The 24,122-nt window shown below is 39.3% G+C and overlaps 1 protein-coding gene across 3 annotated transcripts in view; it reads left to right on the forward strand.

Moving 5' to 3' along the window:
* Positions 1–24,122, forward strand: part of thsd7ba (thrombospondin, type I, domain containing 7Ba) — a 919,481-nt gene that overhangs the window by 43,581 nt on the left and 851,778 nt on the right. For 2 of the 3 annotated variants that reach the window (XM_087989223.1, XM_087989224.1), the window contains exon 2: positions 18,549–18,837. The gene's annotated coding sequence lies outside the window, so the exon portion shown is untranslated. Of the gene's footprint in view, positions 1–13,561; positions 13,655–18,548; positions 18,838–24,122 lie in introns of all 3 variants that reach the window. The other variant, XM_087989222.1, reaches the window with a different exon arrangement.

Raw genomic sequence — 24,122 nt, forward strand, 5'->3', positions numbered from 1 at the left:
CTTAGACTTAATTCCTTGATGGCTTGTAAGGATCACTTAGCATCTTGTTTCTCATCTTCTTAGGGACAATGAATCTATTTCCTTTGTACAAGACATTATCTTAGGCTTTCACATCATCCCTGCATGCCAAATACTTTCCTTTAGCAATAGGTGTGCATTAGATCCAAACTATCCATTCGTCATTATTTCCCATGATGCTTTGAAAGGAGTATCTTGTTTCTTGACCTGAGTTAGAAATTTTTTTAATATTCAACCTCCATGCTGGGTTGATGATATCTAATGTATGCAGTATCACATTGATTTAGAGAGTGCAAAAGGATTCAACTTGCAGCAGCCTCTTAGCTGTTAGATTGTTAACTTAGCCAAACAGCAAGGGATGCTGGGTACATTGGCCAAGTAAACTTCTGAAATCACAAAAAACCATACACCAGACACAGTGCAAACACATCGGACAGGTACTAATGGCATTAGTGTAATATCAAAGGCAACAGTTATTCTGGAAAGACATATCCCGTACAGCTTATCCACTAAACAAAGGAGGACCCAGGCAGAAAAGCATCCGGTCCTGCAACAGGAAAAAAAAGTAACAGTAGTACGCCATCTAAATAATTGATTCTATTTCAAATTATTAAGTGTAACTCCCTGATCAGCCAGAACTGTAGAAAGTTCCACAAAACATCTAATAGGTAGAAAGCCAAGTCCTTGCTGGTCATATCCTGCTCACCTGAGACCTGGATGGCCTAAGATGGAGCCGAGCACTCTACATGTGAGAAGTTTCTGCATTGTTATGCAAGTTGAGGCCTTTGCATCACCATCAGCAGGGCTGAGGAGCTCTTGTTCGCACATTGGGTGGCCTAATAGGAACCCCAGAAAAAGAGGCAGTTGCTTCTCCTCCCTCAGGGGGCCTTGTTTGACTAAGTACCTTGAGGCAATACAGCCATCTTCTCCAAATGACACCACAACTGTTGACGTTGTCTGCAACTTCAGTCCAGGGTTTCTTGATTAGTCCTTTTAGGAAAGAAGGTCCCTTTATCTCCTGCCCCTAAGTAAGAGCCTGCTCAGAAGCGTGCTTTTCCCAAGTAACATGACTGAAAACCTACAAAGACTCAACGCAAATCACGGGGCTACTCATGGTCTTCTGTCTAACATGTCAACAAATGCCTTTTTCCTGAAGGTTTTCAGTATGCATGTTCCAGTCAGTAATATTGCTTCTCATATTGCCTGGTGTTGTGTTATTGGCAGGAACCAGAAGGATTGAGTGTCTCCAAAGTTTTAAAAAAAACTAGACACTGAGAATTCTGGCAGTCCTATAAAAATGGTTCCACTGACCCTGTGGCCGTCACATTATTGCCCATCTCTATTCAGGGTCTGGTTGGCCCCGTTATCCCATCTCCACCACTTGCAGTTAATTAGGTGGCCAGTACAAGATTGCTTAATGTTGGACACAGGCGAAAGTGAGCACTGCAGATGCAGGAGATTAGAGTCAAGAGTGTGGTGCTGGAAAAGCACAGCAGGTCAGACAGCATCCGAGGAGCAGGAAATTCAACATTTCAGCTAAAAGCCCTTCATCAGGAAGAGGGGCTTATGCCCAAAATGTAGATTTTTTTTTCTGCTCCTCCAATGCTGCCTGACCTGCTGTGCTTTTCTCGCATCATACCCTTGACTCTAATGTGGATATACTTTAGTGGCACAAATGTTTGTTCCTAGTATTGGGAGTTTGGACATAATCACAAAGTTCCAGCCATGATATGTACTTGTCCTTCTCCATATAGTTAAATGATTTTTCTTCTCTTCTATAATTAGTGATACAAGATGGATATCAGTGGCATTTCCTCAAAACATCAATCAACATTGTTATTTAACTATTTGCCAGAGATTGTGGTAGACAACAATTGGGGTCTTCCTATTCTCTTTCTCTCCCTCTCTTAACAAACCTCTTTTGTGAATGAATGAATGTGTCGTTTTATCAGGCTGATGATTTTTTCCTTTATTCATTCCTAGATAGTGGACTCTATTAGCAAATCAATCATTTGATGTCCAGCCCTAGTTTCATTTTAATGCACTTGAGTTGTGTGAGAGGGCAAATAATAGTCATTATCACACTGATGTCAGAGCAGTGTTGAGCTCACTTAAAATCAGAATGGATAATGCACAACAATGAATCTTCTTTTGAGTCTTTCGAGCAATTGGGTGATGTGGTGGTTCAGTGGTTAGCATGGCTGCCTCATAGTGCTTGGGTGTTGGGTTTGACTCTAGTCTTGGGTGACTGTGGGGTGTGTGCACATTCTCCTGTGTCTGCATGGGTTTCCTCTGGGTGTTCTGGTTTCTGCCCACTATCTTAAAGATGTACCAGTTAGTTGGATAAGCCATGGAAAATACACGGTTATGGGGATTTGATAACAGACTGGGTCTGGGTGGGATTCTCTTCAGAGGGTTGATGTCAACCCAATGGGCTGAATGGCCTGCTTTCACAATGTAGGGACTCCATGAATTGAATAGTTTCATGGACCCATTTTACTGATAATAGTTGTTTGCATTCCTGAATCTGGAATTCCATTCTCAAACAACCATAGTGGGATTTGGACTAGTATGCTATTAGGACCAGCTAAGGAAGGATGAGTCTCCTCTTTTTAATTCCCACTTGGTCAGTTACAACAAATATTTTAATTCAGTTTTTAGTGCATTGCTATCACACTTCAATTAAATCTAGTTAACTGGATCAACAATGAAGGACAGAGTGTGTTGCTGGAAAAGCACAACAGGTCAGGCATCATCCGAGGAGGAGGAGAATCGATGTTTCAGGCCAGAGCCCTTTATCAGGAATGATTCCTCGTTCCTGAAGGACTCTGGCCTGAAACATCGATTCTCCTGCTCCTCAGATGCTGCCTGTCCTGCTGTACTTTTCTAGCAACACACTCTCGACTCTGATCTCCAGCATCTGCAGACTTCACTATCTCCAAAATTGAAGGACATTCAAGTCTAAGACTTCTTCTTGAATGATAAAAAGAGGAAACTTTGATATTGACTATCACCACAAAAAATTGACACAAAACATACTCACAAACACAGGTAATAAGCTTAAAAAGAGAGGAGAGGTTGTCTGTACAGACAGGAATGTAAAAGCAATTGCAGTTTCAGGTTTTAAGAGTCCTTCAGTTGCAAGAATGAAGGCTGATTCCCAACTGCTTAGGTTTTCTTTTATTCATTCAGAAGATAAGGGTATCGCTCGCCAGGCCAGCATTTATTTCCCATCCCTAATTGTCTAGAGGGCAGTTAAGAGTCAACCACATTGCTGTGGGTCAAGAGTCACATGTAGGCCAGGCTGGGAAAGGATAGCAGATTTCCCTCCAAGGACATTAGTGAACCAAATCGATAATGGTAATCATTCGACTTTTAGTTCCTGACAATCGATAATGGTAATCATTAGACTTTTAGTTCCAGATTTTTAAAAATCAATTTCAAGTTCCACCATTTGCTGTTCTGTTTCCTGTGGACTGGCAAATCCTGTATATAACCATGATTTCTTGATGAATGGTACTTTTCCAGTAGCACTGGTTTTCAAAGTTGAAAGATATTATGAGAGAGCTGGAAGCAATAACTTTGTATATCCTTGCTGTTACCAGTGACTCCTGCTACTCTCCTTATACACTTCGGACTGTGTGGCCAAATTTCACCCTAACTACATTTACAAATTTGTTGATGACACCATCTTTTATTGATTGGATCTTACACAATGACAAGACAGAATACAGAAGAGAGATTGAGTACTTAGCAGTATGGCGTAAAGATGACAATCTCTCCCTCAACGTCAGCAAAATGAAAGAGCTGGCCATTGCCTTCAGGAAGCTGAATGTTGGGCACACCCCCGTCTACATCAATGGTGCTGAGGAGGAGATGATCGAGAGTGTCGACTTCCTGGGAGTGATGATCATCAGCAACTTGTCCCAGTCTACCCACGTTGATGCAATGGTCAAAAAAGCACAATAACATCTCTACTTCCTCAGGAGGCCAAGGAAATTCTCTGTGCCTCTGTGGTTATAACACTGTAGTTTGGACTCTGTTCTGTTCTGCTATCCTTTGTATGGGACAATCTGCCTGTATAGCACGCAAAACAACACTTTTCATTGATTGTTGTCACATGTACTGAGTTACAATCAATCAATCGATCAATCAGTTATGGGACTTTCTCTCTCCTTTGTTTGTCAAAAACTGTTGTTGATGTAGAGTTTCTTGGGAGATTTGTTTCACTCCAGGATGGATTATTGTTGACAATCTCTCATCTCTCAATATGTGAATTTATCATGCAAGTGTGAGTTTGACAAAAGATGGAAATTTCTTGATGCCTCACTGAATTTCAGGATCTTTAAATGAAAATGGTAATTCTGTTGCAGCCAGCTTTGTATATTCCACATGGACTGCCTGGGTTTGTTCAAAGCAACCATTTTAGATTAGTAGTGCATTTTAAAGCCATTTTTAGCACAAAAAAGCCTTAGATATTAAAGACAAATGATTGAAATAGAGTGTTGATTTTTCACTACAATTATAGCAATTCTTTGGATTATCACCTCATTGCTACTTTCCATGCATAAACCTCAAAACAACCCTGTCCTTCTGAGCAAATAAATTTGAAATAAAAATAAATGTGAAATAAAGTAATTATTTCAAGCAGTAATGAACAGAATGTTTTTATAATTCATTTCCCAAAGTAATCTTATTTTCCAATAAGCACATTCCAGTATTTACAGTATTCACATGGAGATTACAAAGTAGATATGTATCTTCAAAATCTATTTAGGAGCAATCTCTTCATTTCTCACTTTTGGTATTTGAAGTGTATCTAACTAATTTCCCTTGTTTCTGATTTCCTCAATTTTAGTGCACTTAATTTTAATATGTAGCAGTTTAATTGAAAGTTCAGGTGGGATTTATCCACTGTTCATTCCCAGTGTTCATAAATCATGAAGAGCAAATTAGTTTAATTCCTGGTTGGCACATTGTTTCCATCCACAGAAATATGCGTTATGTATTTGACTTCAAAATATCTTCAGTGAAGTTTTGAATTCAAACTTTACAGGTAATATCAACAATCACTTTGAAATCAGCATATTTAGCCTAGCATAAGGTTTGACAAAATAAAGCTCAGTTCTGTGGCTAATTTAAAGAAAAATCTCTAAACGATGGAGTAATTGCTTCAAAATATGAAAAGCAGTATGAACTAAAGTGTAATTAACAAGTTTCTTGATAATTAAAAGTTTTGACTCTGATTCATGCCAGGAACAACACACCTAACAAAAATGGTCACCTAATGGTGGAACTTTAAAAGCATCAACTTGAATAGTCACATCACAATCCCTGAAAGTCATGATTTGGATTAGGTAGCCTCTTATCTGTTGTAACCAATCAAAAATCTGACAGAGAGAAAGAGCAAAAAGCACCAGCAGGACATCATGCTAATAAGACCCTTTTTTTGCCTCCTGTTGTTAACCATTCCCAAAACTGTAAGTAGCTCAAAATCATCTAATCAAATCATTCAATTGCAACACAGTCTTCTGTTCCTGTTTTATTTTTTATATTCAGGTCATTATATACAGCTAAAAATAACATTTGCTCATGTTTTTCAATCTGCTTCCATAAAATTACAATACCCAGACTAAACATTGAGCACAGACAAGCAGTAATAAATAATTTTAGGTATGAATAGTAGGGAAACACATGCAAAAACTAGATTGTAGGGATGGGCATCTGTAGGGGTCCACCAGCTTTCTGCTTGATCTGTGGCAGAACATTGAGGAATAAGTTGGAAATGGCTTTACTGTCAGTTCCCTGGAGGTTTCACTTTGTCTCATCAGAGTTATGACAGAAAATCAATGGAACACAAGGTTTTAGCTGCTTCATTTTTTCCACAGTTCTACAACTTAAAGTATTTTGAATCCAGAGAAGGTGATGCTACCATATCTTCCTGTCACTCGTGCCCCCCAGCAGTCTCATAGTAAAGTGGTTGATGCCTGTTAGTGTTTCTGAAGTAGCCCTAGAAAGTCCCTAACATGTTCAACAAGATGGCCAGCCAGCATCTCTGCACCTGATGTGCAGCATTTTACATTCTCCATTGGAAGGGTGCTTGAGTGGGTGGGGTTGATGGCTCCATAAAATTTCTCAGATGACCTTTCTATCTGCCATGACCAGTTTGCAATTTTATGGTGGGATGGGTGAAACCAGTGGTTGGTGCCCTTAACAGGGCAATACCTAAAGGGTATTTTCCACCTGATCTCAATTTTGAAACTGCTGGGAGGAGCAAGTCACCCTGAGGAGAGAAGAAGTGGGGATGTCGCCCTAAAATACAGCCTTTTCCCTCAATACAAGTTTCCTCATCACCTCCCCACTGAATGACCATAAGATATAGGAACAAAATTAGGCCATTTGGCCCACTTAGTCTGCTCTGCAATTTGATTATGGCTGATATGTTTCTCAACATCATTCTCCTGCCTTCTCCCCGTGAACCTTGATCTCCATAATCAAGAACTCATTTATCTCTGTATTAAATACACTCAATGACTTGACTTCCACAGGCTTCTGCTGCAATGAGTTCTACAGATTAACCACCTTCTGGCTGAAAAACATTTCTTCCCCATCTCAGTTTTAAAGGATCACCCCTTCATTCTGAGGATGTGTGCTCAGATACTAGTCTTTCCGTCTAGTGGAAATAGTTCTCTACATCAGTTGTATCCAGGCCTCCCAGTATTCTATAGGTTTCAATCTGATTCCACCCTCATCCTTCTAAACTCCATCGAGCACAGACCCAAAGTCCTCTGCCACTCCTCATGTGACAAGTTTTTCATCATTGGGATTACTCTTGTTAACCTCCTCTGGAGACTCTCCAAGGCCAGCATTTCCTTTCTTAGATACAGGGTCCAAAACAGCTCAAAGTATTCCAAATGTAGTCTGATCAGAGCCTTTATGCAGCCTAAACAGTACATCTCTGTTCTTGTATTCTAGCTGTCCTGAAATATGCCTTCTGAACTATCAATTGAACTTGCATCTTAACCTTAAAAGAATCCTAAATATAACTGGACATAGAAATGGGTTGAGCATCATAGCTTGCCATGGAGACTATAAAGGGACATAGGTAAAGGAGAATGAGATGGCATGGGTTGACTTTTGGTTTTGGGAATACAAGCATGGGAGACTGAGGACTGAAGGGATCTTTCATCTTTTATTTTTAATTCATGGACATAGTACTGGATCATCAAGGCAGGTCTTCCTAATCAGCTCTGTCCACACCTGGCAGCCTCCACAGGCCCCAGCTTCTATCTATCCATCTCAAAACCAACCTTAAAATAGAAAAGTGTGGGTAGCCATTGTAAAAGTTGTGTTTATGGAACCGTGTATTCTCTATATTCTGTGCACCTGACTCAGGGTGGACATTATGGGTCTTAGTTTGCATAGTAATAGAATATTATGATAACCTGTCTATCTTTTGTGTTCTAAGATACACAACCAAGAACGTCAGTGTCATGGCAAAAGAAAACTGGCATATTTGGTAATCGGTACATTTTGATACCAGTGCACTTCATCCTAAAGAGAAATTAAATGATAATCTTAACCAATTTAGAAAGTTACTAAGCAAAGAATTATGCAACAATTGAAAGACTGAACTGTTTAGTTCTCTAGAGAGGTGTTACATATACCTATTTGTGCAGTACAACTGAAGCCAAATATGCCAGACTCTGGAGAATGTCACATAAGTATACACGTGCGTTTTATAATAAATTAAATATGACTAACGGTGAAGAAAAACCTGTTGCATTTATTCTTGGTGTTATGAGCTGAATAACTTCAGTGAGTAACTATTCATGGCAGTTGAGATGTTGAAGTTCGATGAACTTCTCAATTTATAGACTAGAAATTAAACAATAGATATTTATAGCTACTGTGAGCTGCTCGTAGAAAAAATAGAGATGAATCTGGGAAGAGGGTGAACACTATTTTATAAATTGAGAAAGAAAATTTAAATGAAAATGGCAGATCAATTGGTCAGCCCAAGAATAGAATCCTAATTTAAAATGATATAATTTCATAAACCCATGATCAGGTGCATCCTAAAATCTGTGGGATGTAGAAGCAATTTTTTTTAAGCTGCACAATAATGTGAATGTACAATAATTGGAACTATCCTGCACAGGTTACAAACAGGCTGTGCAACTGAAGCAGAATTTCAAGAAACATTCAATATGCTCCCTCATTTCCCTTTCCAGAAAGAAAATTGCCTTGCTATGTAGACAGTGACCTGTGTAATTCACTTACTATTTCAGAGAAGATGTTTTTAAAATTTACTTCACTAAATCAATATGTGCTGTAATTAGTCTGTAAGCTAATAAATGAACTGTTAAATTAATGAGAAACTAATTATAATGGATGTTGCTGAGTTAGAAATTTAAAAAAAATCATCTGACTATCTTGGTTACCTATGTGTGATGAAGATTTGATTTTAATTGAGGGACAAATCCATAGCAAGCATGTAATACTGATATAGCTCACACTTGCCTCATCTCCTAACTGGGAGAATCAAACAATTTTTTCAGCATGTTTGTGTAAACTTTGTAACTTGCATTAAATTGTTCTTTATAGGATCATACCTGCTTGAATAATAATTGATGCGCCATCAACCATCAGTGATCATGTTTGTGCACCACCATTAGGGAAAAACTGGTGGACAAATTGTATACAATTAAGCTTGGAGTCATGGACCATTGCATGGTTAGAACGAAAATGAACACAGTAATTTGGGATAGTCTTTGGAACTCCATAAGTGAATTGGAAATGGAATTGGAAATAAAGGATGGAATCTATAGACATCTGAATGACACAGGCTTTGGCCAGATGTGTGACAGAATCATGAGAGAAGTCTAATAAGGACTATTTCAACATCAAGAGTAACTTACTCCATCTTTGAGCTAGGTCCACAAGGTTAACCAAGATTCACTTAAGGAAGCAGTGAGTTGCTTATAAAGAAAATTGTTGTTTGTTAATGACCTTATTAACTGGACATCTTGCCTCATTAATATATGGCTTCCTACCCTCTCACCAGCCATGAGCAAACTGAATGCCAAGAATTCTTGACATGGAAGTCAGAGCAATGGAAGTCAATGCCTACAATTTTAGCTTACTGCTCAATTTGGGACACCAGGCACAAACACATCAGGGCATATTCCATTGGCAGCAGCAAATGCATGCCATATTCATGGGCATTGGCATCCAACATGTGACCGGCTCCTAAGAACACTCATGGCACATTTACAATCCGCTTCAGTACACTTCTGCATTTCAATGCTGCATCAACAACTTTTACTGGAATGCTGCAGCAAGAATATTGCACGCTGAAAAACATGCACCGAGCCCATGGACTGGACCGGGCTGCTCACTTAGTGCTCACTCATTCTGAGCCCAACCAAGTGTTCACAGCTTCCTTTGTCCTGTTCTTGTCTTGCCTTTTGCACCTTGCTCCTCAGGCAGTGATACCAGGCCCAACAGTCCTGTTTCATTGCTTTGGAATTTAGTTCAAACATAAAACCAGGAATCTGTCATGTTTATCAGCAACCAAGTCATGAGAGAGAGCCTTTGGTCAGGATGTCCTGGCACAATAAGTCTGGGGAAGGCTCCAATACCAGCTCAAGGGCTTGGATGTGGTCAGTCAGTCTCTCAGATTGATCAGAGTCAGGATCTTCTCCTTATAACAGGTATGGAGCTAAATGCTGGGCAGCCCATCACCCATCTTAAATATGTCTCATTGTTTTGGTTTGCTTTTCTCCTGGAATGAATGGCACAGCTGTGCAGTTGGGCAGGTGTCCCAATGAGTGAATGCAAAGCCTAGAGGGTGTGCAGGGTTAGTGGTTGATAGTGAGTGACAACAGATATTGTCAGGAATGGTGTGAGGGGTAGAGCATGAGCCTTGGTGGAAAGTGGGTACCGTAGCAAAGTGTGAGGTATCACAGAGAAAATGGTGAAATTTACCCTGGCAAAATGGAGGAGGTGATTGAATTTCTTCCTAGCTTGCTCTATATTGCAATGCACAAAGCCATGCTGACTATCTTTATTCAGTTCTTGACTCTCCAAATGCAAGCAAATCTTATCTTTCAGAATTTACCGTGCATTGCAAGAAAAGAGAAAGGTAGTCTCTTTCTCTTTGCTGAAAGCTAGAAAGAAAGCAAAACTGCAGTAAATGAAATCCTGGAAGAAGGCCTTTCAGTTGACCTATAAAGTTTTGCACTTCTCAATCAATTGCTCACTTCCCAGCATCAGTATTTCTGGGATCATCCAATGGCTTCCATGTCCTTTTATCTACTTTCCCTGGTAATTAGGGACTGAATTCACTTTTTTTTTTAACTTTTATCTTTTTGGCCTCATCTCTCATTCCTAATCTGTGTATGTGTATTGCATTGTTATTTCTTCCCATGATTAAAGATGAATAAACTCACTGTTTTATTAACTCAATAAAGCCTTATTAAATCAGTTTATTTTAAAACATAACTTTATTTTATCTGGAAGAAAGGCACCCACAAAAGAAAGAACCCTTTGTGAATTAATCATGTTAGGACTTACTGAGGGACAAATAAAGGAAGGGAGCCAGTTCATCCATCCTCACTGGGAGCTTGAGAATTTGGGGTACCCTGTCTAGAGCCATAATAAATGGGACAATCTTGTCCCGATCTCTTTGTAACAACATCACTATTCGACAAACCACTGGATAGACAATAGACAATAAGTGCAGGAGTAGGCCGTTCTGCCCTTCGAGCCTGCACCACCATTCATTATGTTCATGGCTGATCATCCTCAATCAGTATCCTGTTCCTGCCTTATCTCCATAACCCTTGATTCCACTATCCTTGAGAGCTCTATCCAACTCTTTCTTAAACGAATCCAGAGACTGGGCCTCCACTGCCTTCTGGGGCAGAGCATTTCACACACCCACCACTCTCTGGGTGAAGAAGTTTCTCCTCATCTCTGTCCTAAATGACCTCCCCTGTATGTTTAACCTGTGTCCTCTGGTTCGGGACTCACCCATCAGCGGAAACATGTTTCCTGCCTCCAGAGTGTCCAATCCTTTAATAATCTTATACATCTCAATCAGATCCCCTCTCAGTCTTCTAAACATAAGGGTATACAAGCCCAGTCGCTCCAATCTTTCAACATAAGATAGTCCCACCATTCCAGGAATTGATCTATCAATTTTTGATATTTATGAATTTATTAGTTTCAATTAGGGAGAGCATGATTAGATCATATTTATATTTTCATCCGGACATGGATTGCAACAGACCTTGTGCCATCATCCATGATTAAAAAGAAAAATAAAGTGTTAAGATCATGGTTTACTTTAGATTAAATACTGCATAAAAGATCTGGTACCAGTTTAGTGTGGTGTATTTGTATTTAAGCTTCTTTTCTTCTGGTGCTGAGAAATAGGTGGATCAAAGTCAGGTCAGAGGCTACAATTCTAAAGTCTCAAACCTGACCCCAATCCATCAACTATGAGATTTAATGAGGCTGGGCAAGGAGTGGGTAACCAGCCTGCTACCAGGAACTATGCTGGGACTTCAGGTATTTTAACAAGGTTGACAACCTCTGACTTAAATTCAACTGTGGATTCCTGAGTTTCCTAAGGGCAAATTTGAGAAGTGAACTATCTTACAATGTTACTTATGGGACAGGAAACATAGGAATGGTTCCTCTCGACCCTGGGGTCTGGAATCTGTAGCATAAACACATATTTAGATTTGAGAAATAAGTTGATTTTAATAATTATTTCAAAACAATCTAAATTTGATTTTGAGAAGACTACACTATATTACTATGGATTCAGATATTTAACAGTGATATTGAAATTCCCTAATATATTAGAAGCTTGTTTTACAACATTCTTTCAGGATTGTATTGACTCTTCTAAAGCCCCTGTAGAAGTAGTTCATTCAGTTATTTTTGATACATTTATTGATTTCTGGGCGAAGTAGTATGTATAATCTAATAATATTGAGTATAAAATCCATCTAAAGCTGTGCTTAAAAATTCAGTATCAGCGCAGAAGATTTAGGATTTTTTGTACAACAGACTTATATGCTTATTGGAATTTTTACAAGTAGTCATTCATATTTATGAAATCTATCTCAAGAAAGTTTTGATGGGAAGTATAACTGAAATGGGCAGCAATTTTAATCGCTCACTTCATGTGAAATTTCCTCTTACACTTTTTCCTAAGGATATTATTTGTGATTTGTTATCCTTAGCACAGAGGAACTTAGAAACAAATTACATTGGATTCTAGAAAACTACTGTCAGGCTCCCGTGGGAATTAAGATTTCACACTGAGTGGGGTGCAGTCACTTATGTGATTTTTATCCCCATTTTGGCTGACTAACGGCCAGAGGGATAGATTTGCCACTCAGTTGTGAATGTTGTAAGGCTCTGGAAGCTGAAAGGTCAATCTGATGCTTTCAAGCTTGAAAGCAGTAGTAGGATTCTAGCAAAGGACAGAAAGGGGGAGCGCATCTACGTTTAAAATAAAAGCAAGTAGACTGCAATCAAACCACAACTGTCATATAGGAAGGTAAAGCTCCAGTCTTTGAATGCTAGTGAATAAATAAGTTGATGAGTCATTGAATGGCTGAGTGGATGAGTTAGGTTGGTGTATGGATGTGGTGGGTGAATGGGCAAAGTGGAAAGATCGCTGCCCAAGAGAGAATATTGGCCACGAGAGACCCTTTGTATTGAGGTGGGACTTGCCAGAATGGGAAATTTCCCATTTGAGCTTTTTTGGCAGTGAAAATCTGTCCCATAGTCTTGACATCTCAAACCTACCCTTAAACTGAATGCATCTGGCACACTTAATAGTGTTATTTTGATGTAACAACCTTCAAATCAAATTAAATAGAGTTGTGAATCACAAAGGTGATGCTACTTAGATTGTTTTTTTTACTGTGTACCTTTTATGGAACTGACATCATGCATTGGTTTGACTTTTGCTCTGTACTATTAATGTAGCTGATGGTTTTGTGCTTACATTGTGAAACCTTGTTGATCATTGGTATACTTCTCATTTTTCTTTCAGGGTAGGATCAAAGAATAAAACCAAAACTGCATTTATACAGCACGTTTCACAAACATAGGGTATGCCAAAATGCTTTACAGCTAATTAATAACTTTTAGAAGTTTGGTCATTTTTGCAATAAAATGCTAATTTGTATTCACCAAGGTCAGGTAAATAATACTGGCCCAGATATTCGAATTTCCATCAGAACAGAATTGAATAATATTGCCATCTTTAAAAGTACTCATGTTTGCCGGTGATTTTCCTGGCCAAGATTCCGTATCTGGCCTGTCTGAAATGTATACATGAGAGATAATCAGTGAGAAATAGTTGATTGAAACATTTAAGTTTCTGAGCAATCTTGACAGAGTAGACGTGGACTGGGAGTTTCTCCAATAGGTGAACCAAGAATTAGAGGTCACTGTTTAAAAGTAAGGGTCACTCATTGTAAATAGAGTGAAGATTTATCTTTTTCTCTCACAGAGGGATATGAGCCTTTCACAGAGTGGCAGAATTGTTATGGTGCAGGAGGAGGCCATTCAGCCTCCATTCTTTGGAACTATCTTCCTGAAAAGGGTAAGGAGCATTTTCTGAATATTCTTTAAAGCAAGGGAGTGAAAGATTATCGGGAATGGGCAGGTGTGTGGATTTGTGGTTACAATCAGATCAGCCATGATCTTTTTAAATAGCTGAGCAGACTTAATTGCAGATTTACTCCTGCTTTTTGTTCATATATTTGTACGTAAATCCACCAGCACAGGAGTAGTGTTGTAGACCAAGGCACACCCATTTGTTTGTGACACTTACTGGTGGAGTTAAGGATCCCAAGGGCTATTTGGCAACAACCAAGGAAAAATGAGTTTGTATGATAAGTGAGGTGATAATGTATCAGATGAAAGGGATGGATAAGGTGCCAGGTGGGTAAGGTATTAGATAAATTTCTTAGGGTAGGTTGGTCAGGTGAGTTTGGTAATGATGATTAACAAAAGAGCTGCCTTTTGGTCACAATTTATGTCTCTGGGTGGAGTCTTATCAGGCTCTGAGGGATGTGGACTCTGGCAGGATGACTGCTAGAAGCAGACAAGTTGCTCAGTGAGACTGATCTTGACATTGATGTCATATCTCTGTACTTGTTCACTTTTCTCAGATGCTGTCCTGAGATTCTTGCTAGGCAGTGGCAAGTTTCCAATAGATGCACATTGCTTGTTAAGTGCCTTGTTACCACGAGCTACAATCTTACCAATTTGCCTTACAAACTATCTGTTGGGAAAACTCAACATGGAAACCACAGTGGATTGTTTGTGGGTTCAACTCAATACTTGCTGCAAAAGACCTTCATCTTGCTCATGGGCAATCTGCAGAGAAGGGCAGGATCCCCCAGGACTAGCTGCATATACCCAAATTGGCACTCCACCATCTTGACATCCTCCAAATGCACCATGCCCTGGATATCAGACTGGTCTAACAGGGTGCATTCAGCAATGTACGGTTGAATTGAGTATAGTTATCATAAATAGCATGGACTAGGCTGCCTGCCAGGATTGCTCATTTCCTATCTCAGTGTGTTTTCACTCACTCAGTGCCTATTGGCATGCATGCCTTGCCTTGACTTGCCATGCCTTGCATTGGTAATTGGCACAGTCCCACAAACCAGGCAAGTGGCCATGCTGTGCAGCATTTGTCAGTTAAGGGTGCATACTTTATAACTTAATCATTGTGGCATATTAATCTAGCAACTATACCCCAGTGTTCACACCATACTCGCAGCAGGCAATGCAACATTTCTGAAAGTCTTTGGAGAGTAGTCTGCAGTGAAGTCTATGGGGACCCAGCATGGCCAGTCAAAGGCAGCCTTTCATACCAGTCCTAGGTTTTGTCACAGTAGTATGTCCAGTCAGGGCTGTTTTTCACAGAGATCTATGCCTCTCTGCTCCAGAGAAAGGGTCATGGTCAGTCATTTATCTTCATTGGTGCCATTCCAGGGAGGAGGGCTATTGCAGTCAGGGCCATGTGTCTCCAGTAGTGAGGGGTCTGGATGGGTAAGGTCAGGTTGCTTGAGGGAATGTGCCATAGCCATCCCATCACCTTTGTCATCTCTGTTTGCAGATCTTAAGGGAACAGGGGTAGGCAGTTCTAGTCATTAAGGTGAATACCTGGAGAAGTGTGAAGTTTGGGTTTGACATAATGGGAACCCAGCAATAAAGGGCTGATGCTATGGTTCTCAATGGTGTGTAAGTGATGAGGATGAAAGCCACTGGCAGACAACTCGTTGTTCTGAAGCATGATGGGTAGAGCACATTGCTGAGGAGAATGGCTAATGGACAGGGTATATGAGCTAACTTATGAGGAAGGGTGATACCTCTGCAAATACTCAGGCCAGGAGGCAGTGTGGTTGCTCCAGTGTGTCCACGTGAATTTTTGGGAGGTCAAGGAGCTCTGCAGGGGATGGGCAGGTGGTTGGGAGGATGGCCAAATTTATAAACATGAGAGGCAGAAGGCGTGTGGTCATTGCTTAGTAGTATTATGAGACGTCTGGTTAATGGGACCAGTACTCGGGTGTTAGGACATGGATGTCTCTGGATCCCTGTAGCAGTAGCCCAGTTATATTATAGAAGCATAGAAAATAGGAGCAGGAGATGGCCTTTTATCCCATCAAGCCCATTCCATTGTTCAACATGATTACATCTACTGTGGTTTAAGGAAGTATGTGTTTTGGCTATTGTTGTTGAAAATCATGACGAATCATGGTGAAGAAGTAAAACTTAACCTCGAAGAACTCAAAACCAAGTACAGAGCATTGACGGCACTGGACAAAGGAAAAAGAAAATACTGTTGAATTCAATGTAAAACATTTGGGCAAACACACTGAAAAATTTTAGCAAAGTGTTTGAGGGTGGAAAATGAAGTGCTATCACCAAAAAAACACAATTTGCAAAAACATCCAAGATTAGAGGTGTTGTTTCGTTGGTAGAATCATACAGTTAAAGCTAACCCAAATGTACCGTGGACAGAAGAAGATTTTATGGGCAAAATTCAAATGAATATGAATAACTTTAGCCCAGGTTAAGTGTAGTTTTTGTGGCTTAAATCATGACATAAACCTGTCTATAAGAAGCTTTGTAGGGAAGGCTCATCCATAGCCATTTCAAATCTGGTTGTCTGGCATAAGCCTATTAAAGGGCTTACTCAAGCATATAATCCCACTGATATCTCTACTCCAGACAAAACTTACTTCCACAAATGCAGCACTTGATTCCACTAGTGAGGGAATCTTGAACTAGGGACAGAATAAGTGGACACTCATTTAACACTGAGATACCATAGGAATTTCTTCTACAAGAGGATATGAATGTTTAGAATTCTCTACCTCGGAGAATTGTGGAGGCTGAATCATTGAAAATATTTAAAGATAAGATTGATAGGTATTTGAAATACCAGGGAGTTGAGGGCTATGTGGAGTGGTCACTAAAGAGGAATTGAGGCCTAGGGAATATCAACTATGATGGACTGAATGGCCTTTTATGTTCACATAACTTGATGGTAAGTAAACAAAACAACCAGTGTCATTTCTTGTTGCTGCTAATGAGTTTGGAAATGAAAAACATGGCTTGTTATTTAAAAGCCAAGCCACTTAAAACATGTCAACAATTTTCCTGTTAGCTGCAAAGCAAACCAAAAGGTCTGGATGACTTTCACAGTTTTTAATTCATGAGTTCAAGAACTTGAGTGTCACATGCAGTTTCAAAAACATAGAATCTTATTCCTTGTGGATAATTAATCAGCCTATTCTCATGTTGAAGGACGAAAAGCCATTGGATTGGTTGTTCTCCCTTCACTTATTCAACTAATAGACCAATGTTCGGTTAATAATTTTAAATGCTTTAATCCCACAATGCTTGTCCATGAGAAAATCATCTGCCTGGAATACAGTGAAAACTTCAGTATCAACTTGCTTGAAGTAATGAGCATCCTGAAGAAAGCCTGGGATTGGTAAAGCAGGAAACAATCCAGCATTGTTTTAGACAATAGACAATAGACAATAGGTGCAGGAGTCGGCCATTCTGCCCTCTGAGCCTGCACCACCATTCAATATGATCATGGCTGATCATCCTTAATCACTATCCTGTTCCTGCCTTATCTCCGTAACCCTTGATTCCACTATCCTTGAGAGCTCTATCCAACTCTTTCTTAAATGAATCCAGAGACTGGGCCTCCACTGCCCTCTGTGGCAGAGCACTCCACACAGCCACCACTCTCTGGGTGAAGAAGTTTCTATTCATCTCTGTCCTAAATGTTCTACCCCGTATTTTTAAGCTGTGTCCTCAGGTTTGGCAGTCACCCATCAGCGGAAGCATGTTTCCTGCCTCCAGAGTGTCCAATCCTTTAATAATCTTATATGTCTCAATATGTTTTGTGTGTGTAATATTGTTTGAAGCTAATTATAACAGTTTCAATGGATTTCCACCTTGCAATGTCATAGAAGATGATGCTGACACTGTGTCCTTCTCAAAATTAGAATTAGAAATGGAAGGATTTTTGACTACTGCAGCTATTGCTGATGATGCTGTTGAAGCTTGTGTCACACCAATATCATTGTTGAAGTAGTTACAAATGCAGCACCATTTGATGAGTCAGCTGAGGAAGATGAGGTGCACATGAAGCTAAACATTCACATGTTACCAATGCTAAAGTGTTCAATAAGTTAGACTCATTGCGTGACTATTTTCAACAGACTGCCAATAGAGTTATTGGACCAGCTTTCTAATCTTGCTGAGAAGGAACAATTGTTAACAATGTAAGTTATTATTGAAAATTATTTTCAAAAGTAACTGATGATTACATTTGACTGTCAATGTTTGAAATTACATATTCTATTGCTTGCATTTTGTTTTTGGGTCACACTACAAAAAAACAGGAGTTTCTGGATTTTATGATTTTTATGAAATTGGTGCACACACATCAAAAAAGAAATCAATAATGCAAATTATTATTTGGAACAATAAAGAAGATTAATTTCAGACTTGAAAATGTTAATTTTGCTTCTTTCTCATAGATTCTGTCAGACCTCATGAGTTTCCGAATATCTTCCATTTTTATAGCAAATATTTTCATTTGCTTAGCATTTTGATTCTTTATATTGCTGTCAAATTAAACTTGCCATATTTGGTTACACACTTGGAAAAGACAGTGAGAACATTTTTCTTCACGGATGGATGGATTTTATTTTTACATGTGGTGTTGTCAGTGCTAAATCAATTGATCAATGGAAGGTCATCTATTTCTCATTAAAAAAAAAATGCTAATTGAATGAAAATAATATTTTGATTGAACTAAAATGGTGTCATTGATTATTAACTGGAGCTACTTGTTCTCTCCAAGATTAGGCATCAAAATTGAACATCAGAAATCATCTCAACCTCTTTAAATGTAGGGTATTTTTGTCTGATTGTTTTCCTTATTTTTTTCACAGCCCAGCTTGGTTTCTTATTGGCATTCTGACAGTCTTCTGATCCAAGAAGTGCCCTAGATTATCGCCAAGAAGCATATTGCTGTTAGAGATTGTTTGAAGACCTATCCTTCAAAAGTGAACCATCAAAGTGAGATCCCAATGGATCAATGATTAGATAATGTGCTTTAGAGATGCTGAAGTAGACCAGTTCTGTGCTGTGAATCAGCTCAATAAAGAAAACTTGGAAAAAACCAACCAGCCAAACGTCTTGGGACAATTGCAGGTGATGAAAATCTACGAAGCATTTTGTGTAAGTCTCTTTTTGTCATCCAAACCTGAAGTTGAAAAAAACATATTTGCTAGTTTTGGCATTTTCTCAATTTAACAAAAAGTACTGAACAAATTTTGTCATTGTTAATGGTTAATGCAGTTAAATGTAGGTTCTCATAGTAATTGCATTAATTCAATTTGCAATAACTTCTCAATATGTGATGTTGCATCTTGTTTTCTCAGTTACAAATATGGAATTATTTTACTTTATAATGATTCATGGAATATTCTTTCACTAGATTAAAATATAGAAGAAAATGCATCTACTGGATGCTTTTCATATGATTTCCCATGTAATGCATAATATAATTTTAACCTATTTAAAATCTCCTCCCAATATATTTAAGACAGAAGTTTTGAAAGCTCATAGTTTCACGACGTAATACGGCATGTATTTTATTTCAATTGTATTTGGTCTGCTATTGATTGATTCCCTCTGGAAAGGAGTAAAAAACTTTATTAAAAAGCCTTCCATCAGTTTTATAGCAGTTTCAGATTTAACCAGAATTTAACTGTTTACGTAATTTTGTAGTTAGGATGTTATACATCCCAGTTCACGTATGTATAGCATTTATTGAATCTATGCTGTAAAGACTATTACACTAAGAAATCTAAACAATACATTAATAAAATTGTTTGTCTGCATTTCCTGTGGATATGTTATATAATAAACTTCTATGTTTACATTTATAATTGGTGTCAGTTTAGCTAAATGGTAACACTTGCACTTTAATCTATAAGTTGTAGGTTCCCATCAGGCTTGAGGGCTGGAATAGGTAGGGGATATATGTCAGTAAAATATTCAGCAGATGCTGTATTTTTAAGGTGAGATATTTAGCCAAAGTCGGTTTTCCCTGTGCAGGTGAATGAAAGAATGTCATTTTTAACATAAAAGCAAGGCAATTCCCGGGGGAAAAAAATTACCATTCTGCCAGTGTTCTATCAAACAATTAACTGGTTATGCGTTTCATAATTGTTTTAGATTAGATTCCCTACAGTGAGGAAACAGGCCCTTTGGGCCAACAAGTCCACACCAACTTTCAAAGAGTAACCCACCCAGACCCATTCCCCTACCCTATATTTACCTCTGACAAATGCACTGAACACCACAGGCAATTTAGCATGGCCAATTCACCCAGCCTGCACATCTTGGTTTGTGGGAGGAAACCCACGCAAACATGGGAGAATGTGCAAACTCCACACAGACAGTTGTGGGACGCAGGGATCGAGTCCAGGTCTTTGGCACTGTGAGGCAACAGTGATAACCACTGATGAAAAATGTATTGCTGGAAAAACGCAGCAGGTCAGGCAGCATTCAAGGAGCAGGAGAATCGACGTTTCGGGCATAAGCTCTTCTTCAGGAATGAGGAAGGTGTGCCAAGCAGGCTAAGATAAAAGGTAGGGAGGAGGGACTTTGGGGAGGGGTGTTGGGAATGCAATAGGTGGAAGGAGGTTAAGGTGAGGGTGATAGGCCGGAGAGGGGGTGGGGGCGGAGAGGTCAGGAAGAAGATTGTAGGTCAAGAAGGCGGAGTTGAGTCCAAGGGTTGGGACTGAGAAAAGGTGGGGGGAGGGGAAATGAGGAAGCTGGAGAAATCTACATTCATCCTTTGTGGTTGGAGGGTTCCTCGGCGGAAGATGAGGCGCTCTTCCTCCAGGCGTCATGTTGCCATGGTCTGGCAATGGAGGAGGCCAAGGACCTGCATGTCCTTGGCGGAGTGGGAGGGGGAGTTAGTGTTCAGTCATGGGGCGGTTGGGTTGGTTGGTGTGGGTGTCCCAGAGGTGTTCTCTGAAACGTTCCTCAAGTAAGCGGCCTGTCTCCCCAATGTATAGGAGTCCACATCGGGTGCAGCGGATGCAGTAAATGATGTGTGTGGAGGTGCAGGTGAATTTGTGACGGATATGGAAGGATCCCTTGGGATCCTTCAGCTCTGATCTCCAGCATCCGCAGTCCTCGCTTTCTCCTCCACGCTAGCCACTGAGCCATCAAGCTGTTTGTATTGCCTTTCTCTGGAAAATAGCAATGGCTTAAATATTGTTGTTAAAACAATGGCAAAGCCAATTACACTCACTCCTGTTAAATGAAAGTTCCACATCCAATTAAGTTGAGTACAGATATCCAAATAAAAAGGAAATACACATTTTAGATTTTGCCAGCCCTATGTAGATTGGCTGGGGTGGGAGAGCTAGAAAAACGTTGGGACAGGACACTATGAGCCAGGTCAGCTTTCTTCATTCCAATTCAGGATAATTCAAATGGTAGGGACAACAATAGCTTTAGTAAACCAACCACATCCCAATCCCTCCCCCCCTACCCACGCACCCACTCTGCACTCATCTACCACTGATCAACTGTGGGCCGCCACTCAAAACATCTGTATTATTACTGGCCATTTTTGTCCCATGTTTTAACAGAGTAGGAACTGCCCCGACTCAATGGGGGTACAGCCAGGAGTATTGAGGTGTCTTCCTACCTGCCTCATGCTGATTGGTTGTCCTTTTAAAACAATGCTAGCTATTAGAAAATCCACCTGGAGGCAATGAGTAACTTTGATGATGCCTCTACTGAACTCGCCTCTCTGATTGCCAAAGCTCACTTGTCTGCCTAGCCCCATTGCTATTCTGACCTGTCCTTCAAGGGCATCTAAAAAAGAAGATGCCCGCTCCTTCTCCCTGAAGCCTCAACTGTAGATATTATTAAAGGTGCTGTTGCTGAATGGGCTGAACGCTATTTTGGTTGACTGCATGCTGATAAAATGTTTTGGGCCAGCAGAGTGCTTTTTAGGTAAATGACTTTATTTTATAAATGAATACATTGACACATTTGGGGCATCCCTGTGAACTTGAAGGCACATTAAATTTCATGTTATTTTTCACCTACAGTGCAAAAATGTCTCTGATTGCTGTGAGTCATGATACATTTGAGTACAGTTACTATATATAACCACTAGGGCACCTTTTGTCCTCGCCTTTATATGAACTCTAAAATTTCAGGTAATTTTAGGACTAAAGAGTTGCTAATTAAACATCAACATTAAACAATTTGAATGTATAATCCAATTGATAACTCTTCACATCTTGTTATTATCTGAAATTATTTTAATGACTATAAATAATATTTTGTTTTAAAGTTAGTCTACAATTCTCCATAAACCTTGACTCAAAGGTAATTAAACTCTTTGATGCTTGGGAAATGTGGGAGCTCAAATCAGTTGAGTCTTTCTCCCAAACCAGCAGTAGGTCTGCAGCCTGGACTCCTTGTGGCAGTAGACCTGAGCTTGGACTCTTAGCAGAAGTAGTGCCCAGAGTGGTGACTCCAAGTAGGCCCAGAGCCTGGACTCTTGGCAGTATTGACGAGGTGGTGACAGCAGAACTGGAGTCTCCTGGGTCATCGGCGTCATCGTTGCTGTCCCCAGAGTGGGACTCCTCGAGAACTGGAACACCTTGCAAAAGCCCTGAAGCATGCTTGAGATCCCAATTTGAACAGAAGTTTAACTTATTAATGTAATTTCTTTTCATCCTTGTTGTAAATCAAAATGGTGCCGGACTGAGGCACCATTTTTGCATTATATCTTCAAGATTTATGTGACAATAATCATTCATTCATTCATTCATTCTTTCATTCACTCATTCAAACAGCATAAATTTAAGGCCCAAAGCTCCTTGCCACTGAAAATGGGGAGCAAATTAGTTATCAAATGCCTGACTATCTCAATTTGGATTAATGTCAGTTCTCAACTCAAGTGTTAGTGTGAGTATCTTATTGGAACAAAACTTTGTCTGTCAGGGAGAGAAAGGATTGACATCAAACTCATCATGCTTTGAATGTTCTCTTCCTGCCGGTATTTCTATGAAGCAGCAACAAAGACTCAGATAGTACTGCTAACTTGAGGAGAAGGTGTTATAAAAGGTGGTCTGTAGCAAGGCAATCTGTAAAGAAGCAAATTTCATTCAACCCATTATCCCCAGTGAGAAGCAATTTTTTCTTGACTGTTACGATGTGGTTTATGAGTAAATGAGTGAGTGAAGTTGTAGATTCTTTTAACTCTGGAGCCAATTTATACTTTACACAGGTTACAATTATACAATGTATACATTTTAATACAAACTATTAACATTGTTAGTTGATTTAAACCTACAAACGTGCTGTGCACCAAGGCACAGATGGCATCAGGCTTCCCTTATACCTCACTGAAATTTTATGTCATAATAAATCTGATATATACTCAATACAAAAGTTGACTAATTTTTAACATACTACTACAGCATTCAAGTGATCCATGTTGTTAAAACTTTAGCTTACAATTACATGTTGCAAAATACATCTCTAGTATTACTGTGCCAACTGAACCAGTTTGAAGCAGTGGCAGTGGAATCTTTCTTTGAAATTCTGAAGTCTATTGCTTTCCATTTTGTGCATTGATCAGGATAACTTTGAATTATCAATGCTATGCTTTATTATGCTGTGAACACTTTCTTGAGACATTATTATTTAAGTTTTTTTGTAGCATGCATAATAACATCCTGTCCAGGTATTCGTTTATAAGAAGTTGCATTACAACCGAAATACGATGGAAAGAAGGAGAATTGACAGACAGGAAAAGCAATACTATCATTATACTTTCTAACTATATCTGAAATACCTTATCACATACACTTATCTTGAGAAATCAAACAAAATTCATGTGGTTTTCCAATTAAATTTTGCATATCAAGTTGTTATTCTGATCAAAGTCCTTTCTCCTCAATTAAACTATATTTCCAGATTAATCAAATTTCTGACATAGATACCTATTTAAAGGTATTATCCCTCATTGCTCAAAGTCCCTCTGTATTCTGTTCCCTTGCCCGACGATGAATTTGCGGCAAAAAATGTCATGATTGTATGGAACAAAAATATTAGGGGGAGAATTCAATCTAGTAATATGTGACTTCTTTGGCAAAACTCCTTTAACATCATTACATTATCACTGCAGGATAAGAGCTATGACATTGAACCAACAACCTACAGGTCATATTTCCCATCCCATTAGGTTAAGGTGACATTGAAAGCTGCTAGTTTGTAATAAATACCTAACCATTTGCTGAAGTCTTTAAAAGAAAGGTAATAATTACTCCTACCTGATCTGGGATATTTGAGCTTTGAAATGACAGCTGCTAGAAAGGGGGCACCTAGAGGCTATGTTTGTGAAAATTGCTTGTCTCTCCATATCTGACTGTAAAGAGTTTCAGTATCTGCTGACCAATTAGCAAGAGCATTTTAGTTGC

Source organism: Chiloscyllium plagiosum, unplaced genomic scaffold, assembly GCF_037043375.1.
Source record: "Chiloscyllium plagiosum isolate Xiang-an unplaced genomic scaffold, Cpla_swu_hap1 HiC_scaffold_7, whole genome shotgun sequence".
Taxonomy (NCBI): Eukaryota; Metazoa; Chordata; class Chondrichthyes; order Orectolobiformes; family Hemiscylliidae; genus Chiloscyllium; species Chiloscyllium plagiosum.